Raw genomic sequence first — 27250 nt, 5'->3', positions numbered from 1 at the left:
TCCCGCTAAGGGCATGTGCCTCGGTTGCAGTTTGTCCCCGGCCTTGGTTGGGTCGTGCAGGTGGCAGCCACTCGATGTGTCCCTTTCACATCAATGTTTCTCTCCATCTCTCTCTTCCTCTCTCTCCCTCCTGCAAAAAAAAAAAAAAATGGGCAGAGGACCTAAAGAGACACCTGTCCATGCAGGACATACAAATGGCCAAGAGACATATGAGAAAATGCTCAATGTCACTAATCATCAGAAAGGTGCAAATTAAGACAACAATGAGGTATCACTTCACACCTGTCAGAATGGCCGCCATCAGCAAATCAAACAACAAGTGCTAGCAAGGATGTAGAGAAAAGGGGACACTAGTACACTGCTGGTGGGAATACAGACTGGTGCAGCCACTATGGAAAACACTATGGTGTTACCTCAAAAAATTAAAAATTGAACTGCCATTTGACTCAGTGATCCCACTTCTAGGAATATACCCTAAGAAGCCTGAAACACCAATCAGAAAGAATATATGTATCCCTATGTTCATAGCAGCACTATTTACAATAGCTAAGATGTGGAAACACCCAAATGTCCATCAGTAGACAAGTGAATAAAAAAGCTGTGGTACATATACACAATGGAATACTATGCAGCTGTAAGAAAGAAAGATCTCTTATCCTTTGAGATGACATGGAGGGACCTGGAAAGTATTATCCTAAGTGAAACAAGCCAAGCAGAGAAAGACAAATATCACATGATCTCACTTATTTGTGGAATATAATGAATTAACCAAACTGATGAACGAAATAGACCCAGAGATGAAGAAGTAAGGTACAGACTGACAATCTTCAGAAGGGGGGGATAAACCACAGAACTTACATGTATGTATGCATTACTGATGGACATAGACAACAAAACTGGGCACGGGGTTGGAGGAGATAGGAAGGAGGGAGTCAATGGGAAAAAAGGAGAAACATCTGTAACAAAAAAAAAGATACCATTACACTAAAAAAAATACAGGCAAAAAAAAAAAAGAATTAAGTGGAAATTATGAAATAATTAGACCTTAATTACAACAAAACATTATATCAAGATGTGAGGAATACAAGAAAAGTGGGATTTTAAGGGTAAATTTGTAACTTTAAATGCATGTATTGCCCTGGCCAGTTTTGCTCAGTGGTTAGAGAGTCAACTGTGGACTGAAGGGTCGTGGGTTTGGGTTGCAGGTTTGGTCCCTGGCCATGTGGAGGCAACGAGTTGATGTGTCTCTCATCAATGTTTCTCTCTCGCACTCTCCCTTCCACTCTCTCTAAAAATCAATGAAAAAAGATCTTCCGGTGATGATTAACAACTACAACAAAATAATAAATGCATGTATTAGGCTGAAAGAAAATAAATGAGCCACATAGCCAGATATTCAACTAACAAAAGGAGAAAATAAAACCAAAGAAAGAAGAGACAGGGGGAAAATAAAATTAAATGTGGAATTTGGTAAGATAGAAAATAACAATAAAAACAATAGTGATGTTAAATTCAAATCAAAGTTGGTTCTTTACTGTTATGTTCTGAAAATACTCATCAGGAAATAGATGACAAATAAAATTTTTTTTTTTTTTTATCCTCACCCGAGGACATTTTTCCATTTTTTGTTCAGATAGAGCGGGAGGGAGAGAGAGAGAGAAACGTCAGTGTGAAGGGACACATCGAGTGGCTGCCACCTGCACGACCAACCAGGGCCGGGGACAAACTGCAACCAAGGTACATGCCCTTAGCGGGAACCGAACCCGGGTCTCTCTGTACCACAGGCCGACGCTCCAACCGCTGAGCCAAACCGGCCAGGGCGACAGATAAAATTTTTAAATGGACTATAATTGCAAGGCAATTTCATATAAAAAAGGAATATAATTACAAGTACTATTGTAATTTTAAAGATCACAAGAAATCACTTTTAATTCATATGTACATAAAATTTTTTTTTTTTTTTTATATCCTCACCCGAGGATATTTTTCCATTTTTTGTACAGATAGAATGGGAGGGAGAGAGAGGAAGGGAGAGAGAGTGAGAAACATCGACGTGAAGGGACACATCGAGTGGCTGCCACCCGCACGACCAACCAGGGCCGGGGACAAACTGCAACCGAAGTACGTGCCCTTAGCGGGAACCGAACCCGGGTCTCTCCGGACCGCAGGCCGACGCTCTAACCGCTGAGCCAAACTGGCCAGGGCTAAAATTTTTAAAACATGTTAAATGGTCTGTTTTCTAGGGGGAAAAGATCATTCCAAAATTGACTGTAGAAGTAAAAGAAAATCCAAAAGAAACTAAAAACCATTTAAGAAATTAAAGATGTAAATTTCCCTAAGAGATATTTTTAAAAAGTAGCGCGTTTAAGTTATAATTCACAAACTACACTATTTACCCATTTAGAATGTACAATTCACTAATTTCTAGTTTTTTTAAAAATGTTTTCTTTATTGATTTTAGAGAGAGGTGAGTGGAGAGGGAGAGAAAGATAGAAACATTGATGAGAGAGAACATCAATTGGCCGCCTCCTGCATGCCCCCCCCACCGAGGATTTGGCCCACAACCTGGGCATGTGCCCTGACTGGGAGTTAAAACGGCAACTTCTTGGTGCATGGGTCGAAGCTCAACCACTGAGCCACACTGGCCAGGCTAATATCTAGTATTTTTACAGAGAGGTGCAACCATGACCACAGTCAATTTTAGAATATTTTTATTACCTCAGAAAGAAACTCTGTACCTATTAGCGTTCAATCCCAGTTCTCCACAGTGTCAGACGACCAGTAATCCACTCTCTGTGTCTATAGATTTGCCTATTGTAGGCATTTCATATAAATGGAATAATTTAATATATAGCTTATTGTGATTCAGTTCTTTCATTTAGGATAATATTTTTAAGGTCCAACCATTGTTGTAGCATGTATCAATACACATCATTGCTTTTTATTGCCAAGTCATATTTCATTGTATGGGTATACCACATTTTGTTTATCCATGTATCAGTTGAAGGATATTTGGATTGTTTCCCAGTTTTTGCCTATTATTAATAATCCTGTTATGAGCATTGTGTACAGTTTTTATGTAGACATTTGTTTTCATTTCTCTTGGATATATACGTAGAAGTGGAATTACTAGTCACATGGTAACTTGATGTTAACTTTATGAGGAACTGACAGGTTACTTTCTCACCAGCAATGTATGAGGGCCCCAATTTTTCCACATCCTCACCAACACTTTTCATTATGTGTTTGACTATAGCCATCCTCACTGGTGTGAAGTGGTTCCAGAAGGAATAGGTTTTTTTCACTTAAAATAATTTTTTATTTTTAAATTACAGTTGACATACAATATTATATTAGTTTCAGGTGTACAACTCAGTGATTAGACATTATATAACTTGCTAAGTGATCATCCCAGTAAATCTTGTATTCATCTGACAACATACATAGTTATTACAGTATTGTTGACTATATTCTCTGTGCTGTATTTTATATCCCTGTGACTATTCTGTAACTACCAATTTGTCTCAGAAGGAATAGTTTTTTTTTTTTTTTAATGAATTTTTATTTATTTTTTTGTTACAGATATTTTACCTTTTTACCCCATTGGCACCCCCCACCCCACCCCACCTCCGCCCCGTCCCCGGCTTAGTTGTCCATGTCCATTGGTCATGCGTACATGCATATAAGTTCTGTGGTTTATCTCTTCCCACCCCCCCACCCCCCCATCCTCCCATCCCCTCTTCTGAAGGATGTCAGTCTGTGCCCTACTTCCATGTGTCTGGGTCTACTGTATTCCTCAGACTGTTATGTTCATTATATTCCGTATATAAGTGAGATCATGTGGTATTTGTCTTTTTCTGCTTGGCTTCTTTCACTTAGGATAATACTTTCCAGGTCCCTCCATGTCGTCTCAAAGGATAAGAGATCTTTCTTTCTTACCGCTGCATAGTACTCCATTGTGTATATGTACCACAGCTTTTTTATCCATTCGTCTACTGGTGGACACTTGGGCTGTTTCCAGATCTTAGCTATTGTAAATAGTGTTGCTATGAACATGGGGGTACATATATTCTTCCTGATTGGTGTTTCAGGCTTCTTAGGGTATATTCCCAGCAGTGGGATCACTGGGTCAAATGGAAGTTCAATTTTTAATTTTTTGAGGTAGCACCATATTGTTTTCCACAGCGGCTGCACCAGTCTGCATTCCCACCAGCAGTGTATTAGAGTTCCCTTTTCTCCACACCCTCCCCAGCACTTGTTGTTTGATGATTTGTTGATGGTGGCCATTCTGACAGGTGTGAGGTGATACCTCATTGTTGTTTTAATTTGCATCTCTCTGATGATTAGTGATGTTGAGCATTTCTTCATATGTCTTTTGGCCATTTGTATGTCCTGTTTGGAGAGGTGTCTATTCAGCTCCTCTGCCCATTTTTTAATTGGGTTCTTTGTCTTCCTTTTGTGGAGTTGTATGAGCACTCTATATATATTGGAGATTAACCCCTTATCTGATACATCATTGGAAATGATGTTCTCCCATACAGTGGGTTGCCTTTCCATTTTCATGATTGTGTCTTTTGCTGTGCAGAAGCTTTTTAGTTTGATGTAGTCCCATGTGTTCATTTTCTCCTTTATTTCTGTTGCCTTAGGTGATGTATCAGTGAAAATTCTGCTCCGTATGATGTCCGAAATTTTGTTGCCTACATTTTCTTCTAGAATTTTTATGGATTCACGGGTCACATTTAAGTCTTTTATCCATTTCGAGTTTATTTTTGTGTATGGTGTAAGTTGATGGTCTAGTTTCATTTTTTTGCATGTAGCTGTCCAATTTTCCCAACACCATTTATTAAAGAGGCTGTCTTCACTCCACTGTATGCTCTTGCCACCTTTGTCAAATATTAATTGAGCGAATTGCCTTGGGTCCATTTCTGGGTTTTCAGTTCTGTTCCACTGGTCTATATGCCTGTTCTTGTGCCAGTACCAGGCTGTTTTGGTTACAGTCGCTTTGTAGTATAACCTGACATCTGGTATTGTGATCCCACCTACTTTGTTCTTCTTTTTCAAGATTGCTGTGGCTATTCGGGGTCTTTTTGGTTCCATATGAACTTTTGAAGTATTTGTTCTAGTTCTGTGAAATATGTCGTTGGTATTTTGATGGGGATTGCATTGAATCTATAGATTGCTTTGGATAGTATGGACATTTTAATGATGTTAATTCTTCCAATCCATGAACAGGGTATGTGCTTCCACTTTTTTATATCTTCCTCTATTTCTATTTTCAATGACCTGTAGTTTTCTGCAAATAGGTCCTTTACTTCTTTGGTTAAGTTTATTCCTAGGTATCGTAATTTTTTTGGCGCGATGGTAAATGGGATTGTTTTTTCAGTTTCTCTTTCTGTGAGTTCATCATTGGTGTACAAGAATGCCATCGATTTCTTGACGTTAATTTTGTATCCTGCTACTTTGCCAAATTCATTTATTAAGTCTAATAGATTTTTGATGGAGTTTTTAGGGTTTTCTATGTATAAAATCATGTCATCTGCAAATGATGACAGTTTCACTTCCTCCTTTCCAATTTGGATCCCTTTCATTTTTTCTTCATGTCTGATTGCTGTGGCTAAGACTTCCAGTACAATGTTAAATAAGAGTCGCGAAAGTGGACATCCCTGTCTTGTTCCTGTTCTTAATGGAAATGTTTTTAGTTTCTGTCCATTAAGTGTGATGTTGGCTGTAGGTCTTTCATATATGGCCTTTATTATGTCGAGATATGATCCCTCTATTCCTACATTGCTGAGCGTTTTTATCAGAAATGGATGCTGGATTTTGTCGTATGCCTTTTCAGCATCTATTGATATGATCATGTGGTTTTTATTCTTCATTTTGTTTATGTGGTGTATCACGTTTATTGATTTGCGAATGTTGTACCAGCCTTGCATCCCTGGGATGAATCCCACTTGGTCATGGTGAATAATTTTATTGATGTATTTCTGGATCCGATTTGCTAATATTTTGTTCAGGATTTTGGCGTCTATGTTCATCAGGGATATTGGCCTGTAGTTTTCTTTCTTTGTAGTGTCTTTTTCTGGTTTTGGAATTAGAATTATGCTGGCTTCATAGAACGTGTTTGGTAGTCTTCCTTCTTCTTGAATTTATTTATTTATTTATTTATTTATTTATTTATTTATTTATTTATCCTCACCCGAGGACATTTTTCCATTTTTTGTACAGATAGAGTGGGAGGGAGAGAGAGGAAGAGACAGAGAGAGAGAAACATCGACGTGAAGGGACACATCGAGTGGCTGCCACCGCACGACCAACCAGGGCCGGGGACAAACTGCAACCGAAGTACGTGCCCTTAGCGGGAACCGAACCCGGGTCTCTCCGGACCGCAGGCCGATGCTCTAACCGCTGAGCCAAACCGGCCAGGGCCTTCTTGAATTTTTTGAAAGAGTTTGAGGAGAATGGGTGTTAGTTCTTTTTTGAATGTTCGGTAAAACTCCCCCGTGAAGCCATCTGGGCCTGGGCTTTTGTTTGCTGGGAGAGTCTTGATTACCTCTTCAATTTCCTTAGTTGTTATTGGTCTGTTCAAGTTTTCTATCTCTTCCGGGAATAGTTTTGGGAGACTGTGTTTCTAGAAATTTGTCCATTTCGCTTAGATTGTCGAATTTGTTGCCATATAGTTGTTCGTAGTAGTTGTTAACGATCTTTTGTATTTCCGCGGTGTTGGTTGTTACTTCTCCTCTTCCGTTTCTGATTTTGTGTATTTGGGTTCTCTCTCTTTGTTTCTTGGTGAGTCTAGCTAAGGGTCCATCAATCTTGTTTATCTTTTCGAAAAACCAGCTCTTTGTTTCATTGATCCCTTGAATTGTTTTTTTGGTCTCTATGTCATTTATTTCTGCTCTGATCTTTACTATTTCCTTCCTTCTACTTGCTCTGGGGTTTTCTTTTTGTTTGCTTTCTAATTCTTTAAGTTGTGAGGTTAGACAGTCAATTAGAAATTTCTCTTGTTTTTTTGCGGTAGGCCTGTAGTGCTATGAACTTCCCTCTCAGAACTGCTTTCGCTGCATCCCATAGATTTTGTGTTGTTGTGTGTTCATTTTCATTGGTTTCCAGGAAGTTTTTAATTTCTTCCTGATCTCCTCGGTGACCCATTCATTGTTTAATAACATGCTATTTAGCCTCCATGTGTTGGAATGTCTTTGCATGTTCTTGTTGCAATTGATTTCTAGTTTCATGCCATTGTGATCTGAGAAGATGCTTGATATGATTTCAATCTTCTTGAACTTGTAGAGATTTAGTTTGTGTCCTATCATGTGGTCTATCTTTGAGAATGTTCCATGTGCACTTGAGAAGAATGTGAATTCTGTAGTTTTGGGGTGTAATTCTCTGTAGATATCTATTAAATCCATTTGGTCTAGTGCTTCATTTAGAGTCTCTGTTTCCTTGCTAATTTTTTGCCTAGAGGATCTATCCAGTGCTGTCAATGGGGTGTTGAAGTCCCCTGCTATGATTGTATTGTTGTCGATTTCTCCTTGGAAGTCCTCCAGAAGATTTTTAATATATTTTGGTGCTCCTATATTGGGTGCATATATGTTTATCAAGGTTATATCTTCCTGTTGGATAGATCCTTTCAATATTATGTAGTGGCCGTCTTTGTCTCTAGTTATGGTCTTCATTTTGAAATCTATTTTATCAGATATGAGAATTGCTACCCCAGCTTTTTTTTGCTTTCCATTTGCTTGGAACATTTTTTTCCATCCCTTCACTTTCAACCTATGTGAGTCTTTTGTTGAGAGGTGGGTCTCTTGTAAACAACATATAGATGAGTCATGCTTTCTTATCCAATCAGCTACTCTGTGTCTTTTTATGGGAGCATTCAATCCATTTACGTTTAAGGTGATTATTGATATGTACTTATTTATTGCCATTTTTGTTTAGTGTGGTTCTATTTTTCTTCCCATTTCTACTGCTAATTACAGCAGTCCTTTTAACATTTCTTGCAGTGCTGGTTTGGTGCTAATGTATTCCCTTAGCCTTTTTTTGTCTGGGAAGCTCTTTATTTGATCTTCTATTTTGAATGATAGCCTTGCTGGGTAGAGTAGTCTTGGATTCAGATTCTTGTTTTTCATGACTTTGATTACTTCATGCCATTCCCTTCTGGCCTGTAGTGTTTCTTGTGAGAAATCAGCTAAGAGCCTTATGGGGTTCCCTTTGTAGGTAACCTGTTGCTTATCTCTTGCTGCTTTTAGGATTCTCTCTTTGTCTTTAATTTGTGGCATTTTAATTACTATGTGTCTTGGTGTGGGCCTGTTTGGGTTCTTCTTACTTGGGACTCTCTGTGCTTCTTGAACTTGAATGCCTTCTTCCTTCACCAAATTAGGGAAGTTTTCTCTCACTATTTTTTTGAATATATTCTCTATCCCTTGCTCCTTTTCTTCTTCTTCGGGGACTCCTATGATGCGAATATTATTACGTTTCCAGTTGTCCCATAGTTCTCTTAAGCTGTCTCCCTGTTTTTTAATAGTTTTTTCCTTTTGTTTTTCTGATTGGTTGATTTTCTACCCTGTCTTCTAATTCACTGATCCGGTCCTCAGCTTCCTCTACTCTGCTTTTTATTTTTTTTTTATTTATTTTTTTTTTTATCCTCATTCGAGGACATTTTTCCATTTTTTTTTTGTACAGACAGAGTGGGAGGGAGAGAAAGAGAGGGAAACATCGATGTGAAAGGGCCACATCGAGTGGCTGCCACCCGCATGACCAACCAGGGCCGGGGACAAACTGCAACCGAGGTACATGCCCTTAGCGGGAACCGAACCCGGGTCTCTCTGGACCGCAGGTGGACGCTCTAACCGCTGAGCCAAACTGGCCAGGGCTCTACTCTGCTTTTTAAACCTTCCAATGTGTTTTTCATTTCTGATATATCATTTTTTATCTCTTCTTGTTGGTTTTTAATTTCCAGTTGGCTTATTTTCAGTGTCTCTATGTCCTTACTCATGCTGTTCAGCTTCCTCAAGATCATGGCTCTGAATTCTAGCTCTGTTAACATGCCTAATTGCTCCACATTGATCTCATCTTCGGTGGAGGTCTCTTGCTCTTTCATTTGGCTTCTGTTTCTGTGTTTCACCATTTTGGCTATCACTGTGGGCTTTGGAGCCTGTCAAGTTCTCCCTGTGGGTGTTGGTGTTCTGCTGTTTGTGGCTCCCTCTCCTGTGTTTAGATGAGCGAGGGAGGACCCACGTTGAACACCACTGTCAAGTCTTACTTTCCTGGTTAAAGTTGCCAGCCCAGGAAAGGTACTGTTATCCTCTAGCTTTTTGCCTGGAGGCTAGCAGTCTTGGTTTCTTGATGAGTTTTGGGTTGTCAGTTGATTGAAAAACTCCCTCTGGTGCTCAGCCAAGGGGCTTTCAGGAGGGTGGGGCAGATGCTGGTTGTTAGTGAGCCTCAATTAGCACTTCAGAGGCCCACAGGGTGGGGTTGGATCTCCGAGGGAGGGGCTGCTGCCTCTCTCAGAGCCCTGGGAAGGAGCAATGTGGACACCATCCTGGGTGGCAGCAACTCGGCCAAAGCTCTGAGCGCCCTCCAAACCCCGAGTGTCCCGACACAGTTCCAGTCCAGTCCACCCTCCCTCTGCCGGAGCCCAAGGTGAGTGGCTGTGGCTGTTTCAGCCTCTGTCCCGTCTGCGCTGTGGAGCCGCCTGGGAGTGTAACCCGAGGGCGCTGCTCCCAGCTAAGGCCGCTGCCGAGCTGCCGGGCTCCCAGCCCCGTCTCGCGCCTTAGCAAGCCTACCAGGATGGAGTCAGTGTCCCTTGTTGTATGGTCCTCGCAAGCTGCTTTTCTGTTGTTTTTTCCCGTCGATTTGTCTGTGTTATAGTTGTAATTCCAGTTTGGTTCTGGGAGACGGTCTGTGTAGCTCCGTTCACTCCGCCGCCATTTTTCGGTTCATCAAAGGAATAGTTTTAATTGTGATATTTGTTATCATAATTACAGATATACTTTTGCAGAACAGATAATCCTACTTTTGTTTTATGTATTTATTGATTTTAGAGATAAGGGAGAAGTGAGGGGAGAGAGAGACATCAATGTGAGAAACAGATCAGCTGCCTCCTGCACTCCTACTGAGGATCAAGCCCACAATCCGGACATGTGCCCTGAATAGGAATTGAACCCCAGTCCTCTCGGTGAATGGGAGGACACTGAACCAACTGAGCCACAGTGGCCAGGGCAATCACAATTTTATACAAACTGACCCAGATAATAGAGAAAAAGGGAAAGCTACCTTGCTCATTTATCAGACAAGTTTAGCCTTGAAAGCTAAATTGGAAAGAATATACAAGGGGAAATATATTAAATTCAATCTCATTTATGAATAGAGACATAAAAATTATAATTAAGATAAGAATGTAAGGAGAGTTCAATATTTGAAAAAAATATCCATGTAATTTATAAGACTTAGGGAACAGTATCTTGAAAGATTTAGTGAAAATATATGATAAAAGTTGGTGTCTATTGATTTTTTTTTTAAGTAACCCTTAAACTGTGAAGAGAATTGAACTCTTTTCTTCCAGTAAAGGCTGTCTTTCAAACAGCAACTGTCACGCTTAATGGTGAAATCTAAGAAATATTCCCATGAAAGTCAAGAATAAGACAAATAAACCTGCACTAGTAGATATGAAAAAAGAAAAAGAAAATCCAAAAGGACTGGAGGAAAAGAAGATGAACAAATCACTAGAAATTTTTCTTCTTCCTCATTTTTATTTATTTCATTTTTATTTTTAATCTTTATTGTTGAGAATATTACAGATGTTTCCCCCCCTTTTTTCCTCCCACTGTCCCCCTCTACTCGGTTCCCGCCCTGCCCCAGCCCTTCACCACTCTAATGTCCATGGGCATGAATGTATGCATATAAGATCTTTGACTAATGTCTTCCTGCCCCCCCCCTCCCTTCTGTGATTCATCATTCTGTTCCATGTTTCCATGCCTTTGGTTCTGTTTTACTCGTCAGTTTATTTTGTTCATTAGATTCCACATATAAGTGAGATCATGTGATATTTGCTTTTCTCTGACTGGCTTATTTTGCTTAGTATAATCACCTTCAGGTCCTCCCATGCTGTCTCAAAGGGTAATAGATCCTTTTTTATAGCTGCTTAGTATTCCATTATGTAAATGTACCCCAGCTTTTTTATTTACTCATCTACTGATAGACACTTGGGCTGTTTCCAGATCTTAGCTGTTGTAAATAGTGCTGCTATGAACATAGGGGTGCATATATTCTTTCTGATTGGTGTTTTGGGATTCTTAGGATATTTTCCTAGGAGTGGGATCACTGGGTCAAATGGCAGTTCTATTTTTAATTTTTTGAGGAAACTACACACTGCTTGCCATAGTGGCTGCACCAGTCTGCATTCCCACCAGCAATGTACAAGGGTTCCTTTTCTCCACATCCTTGCCAGCACTTGTTTGTTGATTTATTTATGGTAGCCGTTTTGGCAGGTGTGAGGTGGTACTTCATAGTTGTAATTTGTGTCTCTCTGGTGATTAGTGGAATTGAGCATTTTTTCATATGTCTCTTGGCTATTTGTATGTACTCTCTGGAAAAGTGTCTAATCAGGTCCTCTGCCCATTTTTAAATTGGATTGTTTGTCTTCCTTCTGTTGAGTTGTATGAGTACTTTATATATTTTGGAAATGAACCTCTTATTGGATGTATCATTGACTAATATGTTCTCTCATACAGTGGGTTCCCTTTTTATTTTGATGCTGGTTTCTTTTGCTGTGCAGAAGTTTTTAGTTTGATGTACCGGGAAACTAAAGGATGTTGAAATAAGAGATAAAGGAACATATAAACAGGTGGAAGAATGTACCATATTCATGGATTGGAAGAATTAACACCATTAAAATGTCCATACTTCCCAAAGCAATCAATAGACTCAGTGCAGTCCCTGTTAAAATACCAGCAGCTATTTCACAGATCTAGAACAAATATTCCAAAATTTTATATGGGACCAGATAGATCTCAAATAGCAGCATCAATCTTGAAAAAGAACAAAGTTGGGGAGATCACAATATCGGATATCAAGCTATACTACAAAGCCACTGTAACTGAAAAAAACAATTTTCAAGCCAATTGAGTATGTTAATAAGGGAATAAAATGTTACTGGATACAAGATCAACATTCCCTTTGGCAATAGCCAGTTCGAAAATAAAAAAATATCTTCTTTACAGCAAATTCTATAAAGCATCAAAGTTTGTTTTTTATCCTCACCCGAGGACATTTCTGCATTTATCTTCAGATAGAGTGGAAGGGAGAGAGGGAGGAAGAGAAAGAGAGAAACATCGATGTGAAAGAGACACATTGAGTGGTTGCCACCCACATGACCCCAACCAGGGCCGGGGACAAACCACAATCCAGGTACATGCCCTTAGTAGGAACCGAACCCAGGACTCTCTGGTCCACGGGCCAATGCTCTAACCGCTGAGCCAAACTGGCCAGGGCAAGTACCAAAGTTTTTTCAAAAGACATAAAACTAGACATGAATAAAAGGCAAGATATACTATATATATGGGGGGAAAAGTACAAATATTGCTTAAAAATTATGTCTCTGTGATTTATATGTAGTTTCAGACAAAAATCTTCATGGGATTTTTTTGTGTGTGTGGAAAATTACCTTTATATACAAAAGTACAGGCACAAGAGTTACTGAGACTGTTTTGAAAGAGACAAAAGAATAAGGAGGAGGAACTTGGCCTCTGGATAGTAAGACTAATTTTTAAATTATGGTATTTAGCCCTGACCGGCTGCTCAGTGGTTAGAGCATTGGCCCTCAGACCAAAAAGTCTCGGGTTTGATTCCGGTCAAGGGCACGTATCTTGGTTGTGGTTTGGTGCCTTGCTCTGGTTGGGGTTGTGCTGGAGGCAACCAGTCAATGTGTCTCTCTTACATTGATGTTTCTCTCCCTCTCTCTCTCTCTCACTCTATCTGAAAATAAATGGAAAAATATCCTCAGGTGAGGATTAAAAAATAAAAAAAAAGTCATCTCTCTCTCTCTCTTTCTCTCTCTCTTTCTCTCTCTCTCTGCCACATGAAGACACAGCAAGAAGAGGAGGACCACAAGGAGTCCTCACAGAAATAAACAAAACAAAACAAAACAAATTAGAGTATTTAGAATGAAATACTACATAGCCATGCAAAAAGAATAAACTACTGCACACAACATGGGATGAATTTCCCTGACTTAATGTTGAACAAAGGAAGTGAGAAACAAAAGATTACATATTGAATAATTTCATTTATAAGAAGCCCCAAAGCAGGTGGAACCATTCTACGGTGATAGAGATAGGAATAGTAGTTATCTTGGAAACATGGTACTGGTTGACAAGGGGCATGCGGGAACATTCTGGAACAGGGGAAATGTTAGTATATTGCATTGGATTACCAAGGGGTGTTAGACATTTAAAAAGCAAGCTATATACAGTATTTGTATACTTTATGTAAATTATACTTCAATAAATAAGAAAATAAAAACGTATGGTATTGCCCTGGCTGGTTTGGCTCAGCGGTTGGAGCATCGGCCTGCAGACCAGAAAGTCCCAGGTTTGGTTCCTGCTAGGACCTAGTGGCTAGGGGTACGTACCAAAAAAAAAAAAAAAAAAAAGAAGTATGGTATTTAAAGTAGTATAGTCTTAATACAGGAAAAGACAGATTAATATAACAGTGTTCAGAGATTGATCTATACGTACTTGAAGTTGGTAAGTGCTAGAGATGGCATTTTCTGTTTTTTTATCCTCACCCGAGACATTTTTACATTTATTTTCAGATAGAGCTGGAGGGAGAGAGGGAAGAAGAGAGAGAGAGAGAAACATCGATATGAGAGAGATACATCGAGTGGTTGCCACCTACCCAACCCCAACTGGGGCTGGGGACAAACTGCAACTGAGGTACGTGTCCTTAGTGGGAACCGAACCCGGGAGTCTCCGGTTCACGGGCCGACGCTCTAACCACTGAGCAAAACCAGCCAGGGCAAAGATAGCATTTTCTATTAGCAGTGTGGACCAATGAATTGGTTTTCCATGTTCAGGAAGGGACTAGATCTCAAACCATATGCAGAAATAAATTCCAGGTGAATTAAACACTGAACATAAACAACCTTTTAAAAAAGAGGAAAATACAGAATAATCTGTGTCTTTAGGATATGTAAGGCCTAGTTTCACAAGTCAAGAAAAGAAGACTGAATCATCAAGGATAAAGGATTTGAGTACCTCAAAAAGAAAAACTTAGGTTTAATAAAAGAAACCCAAACTAAAAGATAAGTGACACAACTGGAAGATCTTTGTAGTGTCTTTAACATCCAGTGGATTTGTGTCCAGAATATATAAAGATCAAAAGAATAAGACAGATTATACAAATACAAATAAAATGAACGATGGATATTAATGAAATTCACAGCAGAGGAAACTGGAAATTGGAATGGCTAATGAACTGAGAAGATGCTTAGTCTCATTTGCAGGGAAATGCAGTTAAAAACTTATGAGCCATCACTCTTTAGATTGCAAAGCTGAGGATCGGTGTTACATAGTTGAAAATGTATGTACCCTAGTATCCAGCAATTATTATTCAAGATATTAGTCTAGAGAAACTTGCACATTTGCCCAGCAAGTTTTGTATAGGAATATTCATTTGGAACAAAATCTAAATGTCTATCTGTAGGAGTCAGGGATAAGAAAGATATAAAATAGTTCTGTAACAGAATTACCTAGGTCTATGTTCAGATTATTATTGTTGGTGATTTTATTTTTTTACTTTAAGAAACATATTGTACTCTCTATACCCAGGGGTTGTTCTAAGCATTTTGTTAACATGAACTATTTTAGTCCTCCTAGGAACTCAGCAATATTCACTGTCATTATCTCCATTTTACATATGGAAATACTGAAGCATAGAGGGCTATATAGCCTACCCACTCTCATTGGCAGTAAATTGCAGAGCTGGAATTTAAAGCTGGGATTTGAACCTCAGTTGCCTGGCTTCAGAGTTCATTATGCCATGCTTTATATTTGATGTATATAAATATGGAGAGACCTCATAAGTATAAGGAAAAGTTTCTTGCAGAATGATGTGATCTCATTCACACAAAAATTCATGGTAGTGGTTACCTCTGGTTGGGGTTGGGAGGTAAAGAAGAACTAGTGATAGTGGTGAAAGGAAACTAGCTTTATGGAACTGCCTGTTATTTCTGATATAATATGTATATTACTCTTAAACACCTACATTTAATGTATATATATATGCTTATTTTTGCAAAAGGGAACACTGGAAGGATTGACCTTTATTCTTTTAATCCCCCCCCCCCTTTGATAGTGGTTTATAGGAGAAAATGAAAGCAGTGGCCTTAGCACAAAGGCTATAATTTAATCTAGCTCTGAGATAGTAGGCTGTACATGAGCATAACATAAGCGCCAGACACTGAGTTAGGGATAGGGAGGTGAATAGGTTTCATCCTCTGTCTTTAAGTAGTTTAGAGTTTTACAGGGAAAGAAATAAGATAAATAATTAAAAATTTTTTTAAATTGATTTTAGAGAGAGAGGAAGGGAATGAGATAGGAACATCGATGAGAGAGAACATCGATTGGCTGCCTCCTGCATGCCCTCCTCTGAGGATTGGGCCCACAACCTGGGTATGTGCCTTGACCAGGAATTGAATCAGCAACCTCTTGGTGCATGGGTTGATGCTCAATCACTGAGCCACACCAGCTGGGCAAGATACATAATTTTAATGCAGTATGTTAAGTGTAGATTTCTTTTCTTCCCTGTTTCTCCATCCCCACCCCTTTCCCTCCAAATACAAATAGGAGATGGGGGAAATATATTGATTTGGGGCATGGGAAACAGACAATGAAGTATTACTGGTGAGCTTACTTCTTATTTTTCTATAAAACTACCAGAGAATAAACCTATAATGGTTAGAGGTTGTAGCTTGTTCACCATTGTATCTTCAAAACTTAAATTTAGAATGCCTTGTGCTTGGTATTAGTAGACTCCTAGGTGTTTGAATGAGTAACTGGTACATGTTCACACTTCACTCTCAAATCAGCTAGTGCTTGGAACCAGAGTTCTCCTTAAGCAATCTGAGATGTCTTCTATTGGTTCCATTTCTTCCATTTGTTACCAAAGTCTAAGGTAATTTGACTGAGAACACTGTATAAAGCCTTGAATTGTTTTGTGCTGAAGAACTCTGACTTGAGAAATATTTTGATCTGTAGGAAATTTTGAATCTCTAAATTCACTTTTATTTTTATTGTGCCAAGTCTGATACATTTTTTAAAACTAGTAGTCTTCTAATATTGGGATAGTGCAATTGTTTTTCTCAAGATTACTGTCTTTGAGTCACTACTGTTTTGCAGTGTGTTTATATTCTGCATCTTATTTGTGAAATTCTTCATTTCCCAAAACTGCATTCTCTTGAAGTTTCCAGATAGACCATGGACTATTTCCAGGTTGTATTAGTGTCTATTATCTGAGAATTCCATTGTCTTTTAAAATTTGTCCATGGTATCTCATAAAAAAGTAGTTACTGTTATTAACTTTCACTCTAGTGAGAGAGGAGTTTTCCTTGGTAACAAATTAGAGTCAGTGTTAGGTGAGGTCTTTCCCCAAAGGGAACATTTTAATATTTAAAAATAGCTGAAACTGGTTATACTTGAATAAATCATAGTGAAAGATATTTATCCTGCCTTTTTTTGGTGTGTGGTTTGGGGAAGCACTTTTAACCTTCATCATGTCAGATAACATATACAATAAAATTAAATTACAAATCACATAATTGAACAAAAAATAATTTCTTTATATAAATGATTAATAGATACCTAAATAGAATACGGTTTTAAAAATGAAATTGTGTGTATATAGTTGTATTCATAAAGATAAGTAACTTAGCCTGGCCGGTTTGGCTCGGTGGATAGAGTGTCAGCTCACGGACCAGACAGACCTGGGTTCGGTTCCCGCTAAGGGCACGTTCCTTGGTTGCAGTTTGTCCCTGGCCCCGGTTGGGGTCGTGTGGGTGGCAACCAGTCAATGTGTCTGTCTCGCATCGATGTTTCTCTCTCTCTCTTCCTCCATCTCCCTCCCACTCTATCTGAAGATAAATGCAAAAATGTCCTCGGGTAAGGTTAAAAAAAAGAAAGATAAGTAAACTATTCAAAAGTGATACAACATTAACAGCAAATCCGAATGTGAAGATATTCTTCTGAATTCCATGTTTCATGGAGCATCAAAAACCACCAGTCTTTTAGTCCTTTTCTTGTACATTATTCTGAATCCACATTCTCTGCATCTAATTGGATCCCTGGATTTTATTTCATTTTCTGTGTGACATTCTCCTCAGATATATATTACTGGCTGCTGCTTTGGGGGTTGGATGTCCTCCTGGGTGTCCATTGTTAGTCCACAGCACCAACAAACTCCTCACTCTCTTGTTTATCCAACTTTATAAGTTGAACGCTTGGATTATAATTGAGAAAATCCTTAAACAAAGCATGTTATTATGCTGGGTGGATTATAGTAAACTATTGGTCAAATCCTGTTCCATGTGCTTCTTTCTTACTATGTAAACCTTTGGCCAGAGATAACATGAAGAAAGCCTGGTAACCACTTGGTGAAACAATCCTGCTGACTCAAGCCTCTGCCTAGAAATCTGATTCAATCTCTTTTTCTGGACAGTCTTGTAAACTGTCATTGCTCTTTTTCAGGGTGCCCCTAAGAGGAATTTAATACCAAAGGAACCAACTATTAAATTCAATGAAAATGTTAGAACAGTCCATTAATTTAAGGCTTCACATTAAACATACTAATTTATAACAATGCTGTTCAGTAGAAATGTAATGTAAGCCACAAAAGGGAGCCATGTGTATCTTAAATATTCTTTTGGACAAATTAAAAAAGTAAAGTGCAACAGGTGGAATTACTTTTAATATATTTTATTCAACTTAGTATATCTAAAGTATCGTTCTTTCCATTATTAGTGAGATATTTTACAATCTTTTTCACACTAAGTTCAAAATCTGGGATGTATTTTGTACTTAGAATACATCTCAGTTTGGACTAACGTTTTAAAAAGTAATAGTTTTATTGATTTACAAAGAGAGGAAGAGAGAGAGAGAAACATCAGTGTGAGAGAGTACATCGATCAGCTGCCTCCTGCACGCTCTCTAACTGGGGATTGAACCCGAAACCCAGGCATGTGCCCTAACTGGGAATTGAGTGGGGACCTCTCAGTTCATGAGGCAACAATGCTCAATTCACTGAGCCAAACTAGCTGGGCTGGACTAGCACATTTCAAGTGTCCAGTACTCACATGTGGCTTCTGCATTATATAGCACAGACTTAGAGGATCTGAAAGAGTATTTGGTTCTGTATCATTCTCCTGTTACTTCTCATTAAAAGTGCTTTGAGCCCTGGCTGGTTTGGCTCAGCGGTTGGAGGGTAGACCTGCAGACCAGAGAGTCCTAGGTTTGGTTCCTGCTAGAGGCACGTACCAAAAAAAAAAAAAGTGCTTTGAGTATTTCTTTTTTTTATTATTTGTTAATCCTCACTGTAGGACATTTTTCCATTGGTTTTTTGATAGAGTGGAAGGGAGGCGGTGGGGGGGGGGGGGAGAAACAAACATCCACAAGAGAGACACATCGATCGGTTGCCCCCTGCATGACCCCAACTTGGGCCAGGGATCAAGCCTGCAACCCAGCCCAGGTACGTGCCTTTGACCAGGAATAGAACCTGAGGCCATTCGATCTGCAGGCTAATGCTCTAACCGTGGAGCTAGACAAGCCAGGGCGAGTATTTTATTGCTTCACCTGTTCATGGGTGCTCAGCTTTACTATCCCTTATATTTAGGTTTCTTAATGTTTTTTAGATAAAGTGTAAAGTTTCCTTTCTGTAAGCTTTGAATCAGAATAGTGACTCTGGTTTTTGTTTTGTATTTTAATTTTTAATTTTTTGTGAATGCTCACTGGAGGAAATTTTTTTCCATTGATTTTTAGAGACAGTGGAAGCGGGGGAAAAGGTGGGAGAGAGAGAGAAACCTTGATGTGAGAGAAACACATGAATTGGTTGCCTCCCCCATGCCACCCCGACCAGGGCTGGGGATCTATCCTGCAACCTAGGTATGTGCCCTTGTTTGGGAATCAACTTGTGACCTTTGGGTGTGTGGGCCGATGTTCTAACCACTGAGAACACCAGCCAGGGCAACTACTTCTTTTTACCAGACTATCAGACTTAGACCTTCTGCACGAGCTTTTGTAGGTAGGATTACACACGATTGTCATTTTCCTCACCCTAGCTGGGTAACAAACCTCTCTTTTATTGGTTTAAAATTACTGCTGAACCAGAAGGATTCCTTAGAGAGATTCAAGTTAATGCAGTTTTCTCTACTTTTTCTGTAGTAGATATTCACATTGCAAAATAAAGCCATATCTAAGGTACAGTAGATATGACATTCTGGTAACCTGTTGGTTTCACCTTTCCTAGATGGAGGGACATTTAAGATTTTTCTTTTTTATTTATTTTTTTATCCTCACCCGAGGCCATTTTTGCATTTATCTTCAGACACAGTGGGAGAGAGAGAGGAAGAAAGAGAAACATCGATGTGAGAGAGACACATCGAGTGGTTGCCACCCGCACAACCCCAATCAGGGCCTGGGACAAACTGCAACCGAGGTACGTGCCCTCCTCAGGAACCGAACCCGGGTCTCTCTGGACCGCAGGCTGATGCTCTAACCGCTGAGCCAAACCGGCCAGGGCTAAGATTATTTTCAGTAAATGAATTTATAACCTCTAATACTGGTTATCCATGTGTCCCAATAACAGCAAAAGAATCTTCTTTGATTTATATCAAACAGTGCCAGACTTTGCTCTTATACTGTGAGATTTCTTGGACTCTGAATATATAAATGCTCAGATTCTGGGGGTTTTGTGTAACATCTTGTCTTAATTATTGTTCAACTTTCATACCTGTTCTGAGTTTCTAGTCTTTCTCAGCCTACTTAGTTGTTACTTCATCTCCCTTGCAGTAGAATCTCAATCTGATTCTTTTTCCAACCCTACTTTCCAAGCATACCTACTATTTTTGGTGGGTGTTCCCAGCACAGTTAGTGCAACATTTGACTGTTACTTATCCCTGATGTCTAGATAGCAGTTTTAGCAACAATATAGAATTAGCATTGGAGGTCCTGGCCTGATGTTGAAGTGAAGTAAAGAAGATCTCATTCTCTCATCTACTGTGATCATTCATTCTATTTAATTTCATTGTCCCTAGCCTTGTGAAAGCTGATAGTTACTAATTGTGGTCACTGGCGTGTTGGCCAGATTTCTGAGCTAGAGGCTGTTATATAACCAAAGAAAGAATACTAGGCAACACGTAGTAAGAGCTGTGAACAAAACTAAATACTGGTAGAAAAGTGGGCTTGCATTAGAGCAAAGGAGCACTGACTAGATTAGTTTTCTTTTTTTTAAAATCTTTACCCGAGGATATTCTTTCTTTCTTTTTTTTTTCTTTATTGATTTTTAGAGAGAGAGGAAGGGAGAAAGAGATAGAATCGTCGGTGAGAGACAACATCGATTGGCTGCCTCCTGCATGCCCCCCACTGGGGATCGGGCCCACAACCTGGCATGTGCCCTAACCAGGAATCAAACTGGCGACCTCTTTGTGCAGAGCCACACTGGCTGGGCCTGAGGATATTCTTTACATTAATCTTTATTTATTAATTTATTTATATTTTTTATTTTTTTTATAGTGCCACCCCTACCCCATTACATTCATCTTTAGATAGAGCTGGAAGGAGAGAGGGAGGAAGAGAGAGAGAGAAAAACATTGATGTGAGAGAAACACATCAATTGGTTGCCACCTGCACAACCCCAACTGGGGCTAGGGATGAACCTCAACAGAGGTATGTGCCCTTGGCCGGAATTGAACTGGGACTTTTTGGCCCGCAGGTGATGCTTTTCCCACTGAGCCATACCGGCCAGGGCAGTTTTCTTTTTTTTGATAATTTTTGTTCTCCAGTTTGTCCTATCTACTACCAGGACATCAACTTTTTAAAAATTCCAGTTTTGCCCTGCCAGTGTGGCTTTGGGTTGAGCATTGTCCCATGGACTGAGAGGTCCCTGTTGGATTTCTGGTCAGGGTACATGCTTGGGTTGCAGGCTTGATCCCCAGTAGGGAACATACAGGGGGCAATAGATGGTCTCTCTCATTGATGTTTCTTTTTTTTATTCTCACCCGAGGACATTTTTCCATTTTTTGTTCAGATAGAGTGGGAGGGAGAGAGAGGAAGTGAGAGAGAGAGAGAAACATCTATGTGAAAGGGACACATCAAGTGGCTGCCTCCCGCATGACCCAGCCAGGGCCTGGGACAAACTGCAACCGAGGTATGTGCCGTTAGCGGGAACCAAACCCAGGTCTCTCTGGACTGCAGGCCAATGCTCTAACCGCTCAGCCACACTGGCCAGGGCTCATCGATGTTTCTCTCTCTCTCTCCCTTTTTCTAAAAATAAAGAAAATATTTTAAAAAGTAGCTAACAAACAATGAGTGTTTTCAGTAAATATGGCATAAACATCTCTCATTTTTTTTACATGTGAATTGTTAGGTAGTTATTTAGTCAACTTCATTTGTTGGTCTCCTAGGTATCTCATGTTTAACATGTGTGAAGCTGAATTTAATTTTTGTGCGTAAATTTCTCTCTTTTTTTAATCCTCCCCCGAGGACATTTTTTCATTTTTTGTTCAGATAGAGTGAGAGGGAGGGAGGGAGAGAGAGAGAGAGAGAGAGAGAGAGAGAGAGAGAGAGAGAGAAACATCTCCCTGAAAGGGACACATCGAGTGGTTGCCACCTGCACGACCCAGACAGGGCCTGGGACAAACTGCAACCCAGGTACGTGCCCTCAGTGGGAACCGAACCCGCGTTTCTCTGGACCGCAGGCCAATGCTCTAACCGCTGAACAAAACTGTCCTGTGCTAAATTTCTCCTCTTTTGATGACATACTCTGTCTCTTCCCTCCCTCACTCTCTACTTCCTGTTCATTTACAAATCCTATATGATGTACCCCCAAAATATGTTTAGAGTTATACCACTTTTTTCACCCTCTGCTGTTGCTATCCTAATATAAGCCACCATCCTCTCCTGCCTGCCTATTATGGTAAGTTCCTAATTGGTTTCTGTGATTACACCATCTGGTCTGTAAATAGCAGCTAGGTCATTTTTTGTTTTGTTTCCAAAGCTCAGTTTTATCTGATCCTCACAAACTTCTTTGTAGAATGATTATTATTATAATTATTTTACTAAGAAAGCAGAATCCGAGTGGTTAAGTGACTTACACAGGAAGAGAAGCTATTCAGTAGTAGAACCAGAATTTCATTATAGATCTTCATTTCTCAAAACTTTGTCTTGTGGACCACAAATTCCCATATAACGCCTGCCCCCACACTTGCATTAGCCTCTCTCTTGATCAACATTCCCATCAGAGTGGTTTGTTGGTTATAATTGATGAACCTGTATTCACATCATTATCCCCCAAAGTCTACAATTTATGTTAAGATTGACTCTTGGTGGCATGCATTCTGTGGGTTTAGACAAATATATAATGGTATGTATTCACAATTACAGTATCATAAAAATGTAGTTTTACTGCCCTAAAGAGCTTAGTGCTGTGCCTATTAATCCCTCCCTTCCCTCAGTCCTTGGCATCACTGATCTTTTTATAATGTCTATAGTTTGCCTTTTCCAGAATGTAATATTGTTGGAATCATATAGAAAGTAGCCTTTTCAGGTTGACTCTTTTACTTAGTAATATTCATTTAAGATTCCTCCATCCCTTTTGATAGCTTGATAGCGCGCTCTCTCTCTCTCTCTCTCTCTCTCTCTCTCTCTCTCTCTGTAAAGTGTTGAATAATATTTTATTGTCTGGATGTACCACAGTTTATTCATCCATTCACCATTTTGGATTCTCACCAGCAATGAATAAGAACTCGGGTTGCTCCACATCTGCACCAGCATTTGGTGTTGGCAGTGTTATGGAGTTTGACCATTCTAATAGGGCAGCTGTGTAATTGTTATTTTAACTTTGGCTATATCTTTTTCTCTTGCTCAGAACTTTCCCATTCTACTTAGTTTCTCATTCTGCTTAGAATAATAGAATTCCAATTTTTTTCCATTGTACGAAAGAAAGGCCTTACATGATCTGACTGTTGGCAGCCTCTTCAAACTGATTTTATTATTTTCTCTCTCACTCATTGCAGTTCAGACATTTTGGTCACGTTAGTGTCTTTGAATATGTCAGCCTTCTGAAGCACCTCAAGGCCATTGACGTTGGTCTTGCTTATCCTGGAATGTTTTATATCTAGATATCTGCATCGCTTACTTCACTTCATTCAGGACTCTGTTTAAGAGTAAACTAATCAGAGGGGCTTCCTTGATTTCCCTGTAGAAAAATGACACGTCTGTGTAACTCTTCTCAGACTCTGTTTATCTTTCTTCTACAGCTACCTAATACTTTATACATATATATTTTGATTGCCTGTCTTCTCTAGAATGCATGTAAGCTCCATGAGGCAATACTTCTGTACACCTGTAGAATAGGACCTGGTACATACTAGATTGTTTAGTAAATGTCTGTCAAGAGAATGAATGATTATAGTAGAATTTGCCTTGTTACTGATTTAGAATATTATGGTAGGACATAATAAGAAACACAAGGAAGGCTTAGTTTTTTTTTTTTATTTCACAAATTATAAGCTTTGTGAGGCTAGAGATTTTTTTCTTCTGGCTCTATTCTCATGCTTAGCATGTTACCTGGCATTATTATACATTTAATAAATATTTACTAAATGAATGAGTTTATGTAAAAGAACAGTGATGTCGTTAAAAGAACAACTAAATTATACTATATGTAAAAGTGATCTTGGAAGGGGAGGAGGAAGAGTGATAGTACTACCTTGACTAAAATCTTTGGATCCATTCATTTTCACCATTTGCCAACTACTCCAAGCGACCATCACCTCTTGTATGGGCTACTCTACTAGTGTACCACTTAGTCTCTCCAACTCTGTGTGTGTCACCCACCAGTTCATTCTGTACACAACAGCTTGAAAATAGAAATATATTAAAAGTCACTTCTGTTGTGAAGAGTATTTTAGGGATATCTGTTGCACCTAGAATAACTGGGTTCTTTAAGCTGGCCCATTTGTAGACCTTATCTGACATAAGCTCAGCTATTAAGCAAGACTTATATTAGATCACATATAAAAACCACCTATATACTTGATGTTAGAAACACAACTAGAACAAAATTACTAAGGGGGTTAGAAGTAAATCAGTAGTCAAAACAAAATAGTAGGCAAATACAAACAAAAATTATCATTGGATTGGTATCATTCCTAGACAAAGTTGAATTAAAAGCAGTAAACATCAGGTAAGAAAAGTTGCCTTTGAAACTTACACAAGTTAATACAAACACAGTTCTTAGAATACCTGACATATAGGAAGTGATCAATAAATATTAGTGCCACAAAAATAGAGCAATAGAGCACCCGATGGAGATACCATAATAAAATAAAACTACAGGTCAGTTTTATCTAAGAATATTGATGCAGAAATTCAATAATACATTAAAAATATAATATGCTGTTAGTGTGTGTGTGTATGTGTGTGTGTATGTATAAAATATATACTGTGACTAAGTAGAATGTATTCCAGGACTACAAAGATGTATTGGGATGGTCTTAATATAATACAACATAGTAGTAGATAAAGGAAAAGCCATATGATCATCTAAATAGATCATGAACTACAATTAATAAAATGAGACATATTTCTGAAAGTTATCTTTAGTAAAAGTTTAACATAATTAAAATATGCATCTCAAAACAGGAATTAGGAAAATACTTTATATATGAAATTAATATTAGAAACAAGGCAAATTCTTCTATCATTTAACTTTGTTCTAGATCTGCTAAGTGTTACAGAAATTAAAGAGGCATGATATAGAAGTAACCCCAAACCCTTTGGATAACATCCAGTGCTTTGTTCTGGGTATTTAGTTACTGTGCCTTCAATAACTATTTGCCTTGTTGAATTTTTAGTCATTTCCCAGTAACTTTCACCCAATGTAGTCATACAGTATTTTTGGTAAGCTTATTTTAATAGTTTTCATACTTAAGAAAAACTCATAGAATTTTGTTTTGAAATCCAGTTAGTCAAGCAAAATCAGAGCTACTTTGATTGCAGAGAGGTTAGTCACCTCTTCCTCATCATCCACCCTTCCCATACTAAGTCCTGAATGTACAGTATGCAGCTTTAAAAATTAGAACTATCTTCTATCTTATGCAGTTTTCTATGTCATTGCTTCAACAGTGATATAAAACAGTTGTTTTACAAAATATGATAATCAATTTACGATCTTCTTCTTCTTGGCAATTTTCAATTCTTTTTTGGTTATGATGGATATTGAATTAGATCCAGCTTGGGGTTTGAGTTGTGAATGGAATGATTAAGTTTTCCAAAAGCAGATAGATATACTGAGAAGTGGTAACTGACAGCAAGACAGGAGACAAAAAGAATTACCAACTAGAATAACACAACATTCTGGAACTGCCATTTCAGATAAGGGCAGGTGGCCCAGAACGTCTTCGTGGCTCTAGTGAAACATGTTGTATGAGGTTCTAAATGGTGGTTCTACATCAGCAAGACAGCACAACATTGTGACATGTAGAAAGTATGGGCTGTAGAAAGACAAATACTGCATAATCTCACATACTTATGGAATCTAAAAAGATTGAACTCATAGAAACAGTACAGTGGTTGCTTTCAGGCTGGGGAGTAGGAGAAATGGCAAGATATTGGTCAAAGGGTACAAAGTTTCAGTTATGCAGGATAAATAAGGTTCTGGGAATCTAATGTACAGCATGATTACTATAGTTAATATTGTATTGCTTAAAGGGTAAATCTGATGTTCTTACTATAAAAAAGGTGATATGAGGTGATGGATTTGTTAATAAGCTTAATTGTAGTAGCCATTTTACAATGTGTACATATATCAAAACACTACTTGTACACCTTAATTATATGTACTTTTTTTGGTCAATTGTACTGTAATAAACCTGGGAAACAATTAAAGTGTAGACTTTAGATTCAGGCAGATGTGGAGTTGAGTATAACTTGGAATGTGATCATGGCAGGATTTCTTAAACATTTTGAACCTTGGTTTCTTCATCATGTAAAAAGGAATTTGAAATTAAATGAGTTACTGAATGTAAAGATCTTAGCATGATCCTTGGCACATATAAGACAGCCTTTAAAAAGTTAAAAGTTTTTACATGGTATAATATTTACTAAAGCAGTGAAGCATGTAACACATTTTAGGAAGAAAATAAGATTTTTTTTTCAAATTCCAAGAGAACGTTTATTTAGAGTATTACACTAAACAAAATAAGCTAGAGAAAGACAAATACCACATGCTCTCACTCATTTGTGGAACATAATGAACAAAATAAGGTGATGAACAAAATAGACCCAGAGAAATAGAAGGTAGGGTTCATAATGACAAACTTCAGAGGAGGCGGGGCGTGGTGGGGATAGGGAAACGATAAGCCAAAGAATTTATGCATATAAGCATAACCAATGGATATAGACAACAATGCTGGGGGTAGGGGGGGTAGGCAGGAATGGGAGGAGGGTGTCAGTGGGTAAAAGGGGAAACATCTGTAACAAAAATAAATTAATAAAAAAAGAAAGTTATAGAGGTAAGAGAAGTGAGCCAGCTGGGCTGCATAGGCTCAGGAAAGAAGTTACAGAGAGAGCAAGATTTGGTTTTTTGAATATATATACTTTAGTCAATTGGAAAATTAGTTTTATCTAAATACTTCATCTTCAGTTACTAATAACTAAAGTCTTGCTATATTTAATTTTTGACTAAAGTATAATTAACATACAATAAAATGCACAGATCTTATATTTCAATTTAACTACATTTAATTTTGACTATTAATGTGAGCATCGTTCATTTGCACTGAACTATTTACTAGTGAATTGCTAAATTTAGTTGATAACTGTGATAATTTAGTAAATTCTATGTTAAGAAAGCTCTTTTATAGGAAGTTAATGTTGTTTCAAAAACTGACTTGATTTGTAGTCATTGTTCTATAATTCAGTGGTGGTGTTTTTAGATAATTGTATTTGTGGCTTGCTAACAAAAAATTCTGCATATAGCTCCT

The 27250-nt window shown here is 38.5% G+C and overlaps 1 protein-coding gene and 1 pseudogene across 2 annotated transcripts in view; one reads left to right on the top strand and one right to left on the bottom strand.

Moving 5' to 3' along the window:
• The window catches only part of YAF2 (YY1 associated factor 2), an 84065-nt gene that overhangs the window by 24996 nt on the left and 31819 nt on the right, over positions 1-27250 (top strand). The gene's annotated exons all lie outside the window — the stretch shown is intronic.
• LOC118623217 lies at positions 12009-17427 on the bottom strand (annotated as a pseudogene).

This window comes from Molossus molossus, unplaced genomic scaffold (assembly GCF_014108415.1).
Source record: "Molossus molossus isolate mMolMol1 unplaced genomic scaffold, mMolMol1.p scaffold_m16_p_10, whole genome shotgun sequence".
Classification (NCBI taxonomy): Eukaryota; Metazoa; Chordata; class Mammalia; order Chiroptera; family Molossidae; genus Molossus; species Molossus molossus.
The sequence above is the reverse complement of the archived record's forward strand: the minus strand, read 5'-3'. Positions and strand labels throughout refer to the sequence as shown.